We start from the raw sequence: 6,000 nt of genomic DNA on the forward strand, positions 1-6,000 counted from the left end.
ATAATTTAAAATAAGTTTATTTTCCTATTACTAACACATGAGTAGAATGATATCTATATGCCCTGCTACCATAGTTTATCTTATAGTCAACATAAAATAGTTCTTCAAGAACTCTTAAAATGACAGAGAAGCTAAAGGAAAAATACTGTCTTCTTCTAACTAGAGAAATTGTGCTTTAAAAAGGGGGGGGCACCCTTAATGGAGAGGTTTAAATCAAGTTTTCAAAAATATTACAAAAAATATTGATCATTACTAGAGTAAGTATTAAAGATACCAATTCACAAGCCCTTACCTGAAAAAGCAATGATAACCATGCCATTCAATTATGTAAAAGATTAGGAACAAGTTTATCTTTATGCAAATGTTGAAAGAAACACCTGATAAGAGCCTTAGAAAAACAGAAAGTTTATCCTTCCATTATGTCCAAATCATGTAAAAATATGATTTCAGCTTGTTACCTGTATATAGAAGTGCATTTTCTTGTTCTAAGAGGCTTTTTTTTTTAAACCATGATTCATGCAAAAATAACTTCTTGCCAAAGCCATAGAAGAGCTATATAAAGGGAAAGATCTAGACCCCCCATTCATTTTGCCTCTGGGTATTCCTAGGCTTTCATCCAAAATACCATTAAAAGCATCCCCAAGACATTGTTATTTTTCTTTAAATGGTACTTTTTTACAGGAGTACTCCCTAGCTTCAGCAGTTTTGACACTGTCCATTAATTTCTAATCCTCTTAGAAAAAGTTACATAATTTAAAAATGTATACACATGTAAACGCATATGTGTGCACATATACACATATGTGTGTATATATATCCCTAAATGCTAAATACTTATGTATTTAGGCTGCCATACACTTTATTCCGGTTTAAATAGCTTTGGCCAATTTCAATGGAAAAGCAAATTCAAATGAATGGAAAACAAATTCAACTAAAAAGCATCTCTTATACATTACACTTTTGATACAGATGGATTTATGACAAGCAAATCAATTACAAATTTTAAAAATCCACAAGTAGATCAGATACTTAATTTAAAAAAAGCATTACCGCTTAGCAAAAACACTTGCAAAACCCATACCTACATTATGCTATGGCACAAAGTCAAACTTTGGTCTTGGCTTTTTGTAATAACAGAACAAATTTGTTCCATTATGTAATCAAACTGTTTTATTTCTGCTTTCCCTCCCCCAAATCATCTAATCACTACCATTAGAAAAAAAATGTTATGTTCCAATTTGGCATTAATGATATCTCTTCCCGGCCATGCACAAACTGGAAATCATAAGAGCTATAAGTATTTCAGGCTCATATAATTGTCTGTCTTAAGTAGAATTCCTTAAGATTAGATGGTTCTCAAAACCTGTTTCAGGGAATTTCTCTAAATTGACTTCATAAACTGACTTCAAAAGAGAGGAATTGATATCGTGTCCAAGGTGTCATTAGGCTAACGGGGAGTTCCAATTAACTTTCAGATTTCTAACACATTCTGCTTTTTATTTACTAATCTTCCATTTCATTTTGCAAATGTAACCATAGCTTATTTTCATAATAAATAATAATAAAGCTAGCATATTGTTTTATTTTCAGTTAGCACCAAGCCTAAGATGCAAATCTTATCATGTAAATACCATGTTATCCATTTTCATATTTCTTGATTAGAACTATCCGATCATCGGACCAAATAGAATACTATTCTCCATTAGGAAACGAAGCTTCAAACCACTCTGCAACTCTCTATTGTGTGGTATTTTGTAGAATTAATATTTTAGCATCTCCTCTGTATAGGAGCAGCCCTTAGTTCTGATAAATATATGTTAAAGCCTCTTTACCATATTTGCCCTGAAACATTGATAAGATTTACTAAGACATTCTTTTTAAAGGAGAAAATATGAAGACTGTATAAAATTGTCATGCTAGAACATTTTATGGGATGACAGGGAAATAATTTCTTACAATGTATCATTTCAAGTCTCTTCTCAACACACTCACTATATATTAGAATTAGTTCTGACTTCTAGAATATAAAAGGCTTAATTTTTCAGAAGTATGCGAGAAACCAAACACTCCTATGCATCTCTCTCACATGTCATTGCTATAATTAACGTTTGTAAAGAGACATGAAAATAAATGTCACAAATCAAGCCCAAAGTTTTACCTTTCCTAAGACAGGAGAGAAATAAGCAAACAAAATCCTAATTTGCTCACATGGGAAGTAATTGGGTTCCTCTTTGTACATCTTTTCATGTCTAAACTTGTTAATTCAGTTGTACACACATGAGGCAATTAAGGGATTGTCCTTTTGTCCTTGTATCCAAAAGGTGGTACCTCTAAAAAATTAGTTAGCTTTCAACAGAGATACATTTAAAAAAAAAAAAGGCATTTAAATGTCAAAACCTTAGATGGAAGATCTTGTTTTTGTGACTAGACAATTCTACTTAGATAGGAAAGATAAGTGCCTCAAATGGAAAATGGGTTTAGAAAATGTGCATTTACAGTGATGGCAAATGAAACCAGGCCTTCTCTAAGTCAACGTATAAACTTATACACCAAAGCTATGTGCTGGAAAAAAGAAAAAAAGGCTTTCTGGGGTACATAAATTAGTGTGGAAGAGCCGATAGAGTTAGAAAGAAGATTACCTTTTCTTATCCCAAGGGTGCACGTAGGAAAAAAAAAAAAAGTGAGACTTGGCATTTCCCCTGATAAACCAAAAGAAGGGATTCAGCTGGACGCTAACATCTGCTGGCTTCCCTCTGGAATGCTTGGAAGCACTTGGAATGCTTTCCCGGGCACTGCTCTCTACCTCCTCCCGTCCGACAACAATCACTTAGCCATCCTGGTCATGAATAACAGGAAAGGAAGGTGTACAGCGCCGATGAGGGAATTGCATGTTGCTGAAGCTGCTGTCAAGGCTCTGTCCAACAAGGACCTTTTGCTCGACCTATGGTGTGGGCAGCCAGGGAACAGGGCTCTTTGGATATCTTCCTCTTATAGTAAGACACGAGAACAAAATTTGCCTTTTAAGATTTTTAAAATTTGAGGTTATCTCCCTACGATTACTTTCTAAACTTTGTTCCACTACAAGAGGATTCGTGGCCAACTGAGCTTCCATGTGCCTCCCAAATGGAGAACTGAAATTGCACTCACACCACGTCTGCATCGCCCAACATCCTCATTAAAAGAAAATCAGGCAAGGCAGGACCTGGATATCCCGGCAACATAAGGCACACAGAGTGAAAGGGCCGAGAGAGCTGGCAACTGCATACACATTATCAGTGAAACAGTTGCTTCATTTCACTGAAGGGTTAATGGTCAATAAAGTAGGAATCAACACGTAGGCAAAACGAACGAGAAGATTAGCTTTCTCAAAGTAGAAATCCAACCCTCCCGGTCACACTGGTGTCCCTTGCAAATGTTTTGAAACTTTACATCCGTTGCCCCCCAACGCAAAGGCCATAGCAGGGAACCTCAGGACTAAGTAATGATCTGGTTTTTGAATTTTTTTTTTCTTTACACGAGAACCCCCCCCCTCCCCTGAAAGTTCAGCAGAGGCTACCACGGATGGGCAGAAGCCCCTAGCCGGCCCCGCAGGACAGAGGCCAACGGGCAAAGTGGGATGGTGGCACCTCAAAGCGACGGCAATTAAGCAGTTGAAAGTGGGTTAGATCAGTGGGTTACATTTGCTTCGTTGGAAGGAATCAAGTGAGAGGCACAGCGTCTTGCAAGGAGGAGAAGGAGTCAAACTTGATGCTTGCCCTCCCGACAGCCCGGGCTGGAGCCTGACTACCTTTATTCCCTCCAATTGCTTTCAGTTCTCGAATTTTTGCAAAGGTTTGTCTCTACCCTGGTCCCCCCACCATCACCACCCCGACCCCCCGCGACCCCTCGCGACCCCGTAGACCCCCCTCTTTGCTCTGAGAAGAGGCGATCCTCTCCGGGAAGAGAAAGGAAACCCTGTGCCTCCTTCGGATGGGAGGAGGGTGGGGACGCGAGAGAGCCCGAGCCCGGGGGCGGGGGAGGTGGGAGATGCGATGGAGAAGAAAGGATGAGCAGGGGAGAGGGAGCAAGAGGATGGGGCGGGGGGCCCAGCTGCAACTCCGGGCTCCATCGCGGGCGCTCCTGCAGGAGCTGCCCCCGGGGCGCGCGGATCACGACCCCCCCCCGGAGCGCCCTCCCCTGCAGCAGCCCCCACCGCCCAGACCCAGGCGGCCAGGGGGGCCGGTCCTGCAGCCGGGTCCGGGCAAGGCGGCCACGCGGCGGGAGTCGCCGTCTTACCTGCAGGCAGGACCCGGAGGGGGTGCCGGTGTCCGTCCCCGCGGCTCTGCCCGCGTGGACCCGTGCGGGCGCACGCGTCCTCCCGCTGCCTCTGCTCGTGGAGGGGCAGCCTGCAACACAAAAGGGGCGCGTGGGTGTGGGTGCGTGGGAGGCTCCCCGGGGCCGCCAGCCGGTCCCAGGGCCGCCCCCGCGCTGCACACACCCCTCGGGGCGCCGTGCACACCACCCGGGGGGCTGGCCCGGGCGCGGCTGCAAGTTGCGGCTGCGGGAGGCGGAGGAGGCGGAGGCGGAGGCGGAGGAGGCGCGGCGCGGCGGGCAGCGCTCGGGCTAGAGCATCCCCACACTGCAGCTCCTCCAGGAATCCCTCCGGGAGGAGGCGGCCGCCCGCAGCCCCGCCCCGCGGCCCCCGCCCCGGCCGCCTCATTGGCTGCACCCGGGACGCGGCTCCGAGGAGCCAATCCGGGCGGCTCGCAGGGGGCGGGTCCGCGCGGCCGGCGTCGCCCAGCCCAGCGCCCTCCGTGGGTGTGCGGCCCGCGGCGGCCGGGGACCGGGGCGGGGGACCCGGGCGGGGGCGGGGGCGGGGGCGGGGGCGGCCCCCCAAGGAGACCGCCTCAAGGGCATCCGCCTGGGGAAGCCCCGCAACCCGCTCCGCGCCCGCAGGCCCCGCGCACAGCCGCCCCCGCCCCCACGCCTCCTCGCGCTCCCTCGCTCTCTTTCTTTCTTTCTTTCTTTCTTTCTTTCTTTCTTTCTTTCTTTTTTTTAACTTTCAATCAAATCCTGCCCCGATACTGAGCATGCCCAGACCGCGACAGCACCCCTCGGAGTCCCGAGGTGTGTGGGCGCACGGGCTGCGGGTGCCTGGGGACGTGGGGGGGCGGGGAGGAGGCAAAGTTTGTCTCCGGCCCCCCCGACCCCGAGGAGTTGCGAGCGCGCGGGGCGGCCTGGCCCGACACTCGGGGAGGGGGCCGCGTAGACGCGAGGCTGCTGCCGGGATGTCAGCAGGGCTGGGGGGGGGGGGCGGGGGGACCGTGCAGGGTCCGTGTAGACCCGAGGCTGCTCCCCGGATTCCAGCAGGGCTGGGGGGAGCGGGGGGGGACCGTGCACGGTCCGTGTAGACCCGAGGCTGCTGCCGGGATGCCAGCAGGGCTGGGGGGGCGGGGGGGACCGTGCACGGTCCGTGTAGACCCGAGGCTGCTCCCCGGATTCCAGGAAGGGCTCCGGGGGGCAGGGGGGCTCCGGGGGGCGGTGCAGGGTCCGCTGGGCGACCCGAGGCTGCTCCCCGGATTCCAGTAGGGCTGGGGGGGGCGGGGGGGGACCGTGCACGGTCCGTGTAGACCCGAGGCTGCTGCCGGGATGCCAGCAGGGCTGGGGGGGCGGGGGGGACCGTGCACGGTCCGTGTAGACCCGAGGCTGCTGCCGGGATGCCAGCAGGGCTGGGGGGGCGGGGGGGACCGTGCACGGTCCGTGTAGACCCGAGGCTGCTCCCCGGATTCCAGGCAGGGCTCCGGGGAGCGGGAGGGAGCGGGGGGGCGCGGGGGGGGGGGCGGTGCGGCCACAACCGGGGCCTCGCGAGCTGGTGGCTGCAGACTTGTGGGGCGGGGGCCGGGACCACGACGCCCGGGCGGCCGCTGCCCGTAGGTGGGGCCCGGGGAGCGCGGCTCCGCCCAGGCGCTGCGGCTGCGGGCGGAGCAGGTGCACAGGAGACTCCGCGGCGCCGCCAAGTTC

General features: G+C 51.0%; 1 protein-coding gene across 3 annotated transcripts in view; it reads right to left on the reverse strand.

The window, feature by feature from the left end:
- The window catches only part of SYT1 (synaptotagmin 1), a 533,799-nt gene extending 529,174 nt beyond the window's left edge, over nt 1–4,625 (reverse strand). For all 3 annotated transcript variants that reach the window (XM_041739097.1, XM_041739098.1, XM_041739096.1), the window contains exon 1: nt 4,276–4,625. The gene's annotated coding sequence lies outside the window, so the exon portion shown is untranslated. The remainder of the gene's footprint in view (nt 1–4,275) is intronic.
- Between the last annotated feature and the right edge of the window lie 1,375 nt (nt 4,626–6,000).

This window comes from Vulpes lagopus, chromosome 23 (genome assembly GCF_018345385.1).
Source record: "Vulpes lagopus strain Blue_001 chromosome 23, ASM1834538v1, whole genome shotgun sequence".
Lineage (NCBI taxonomy): Eukaryota > Metazoa > Chordata > Mammalia > Carnivora > Canidae > Vulpes > Vulpes lagopus.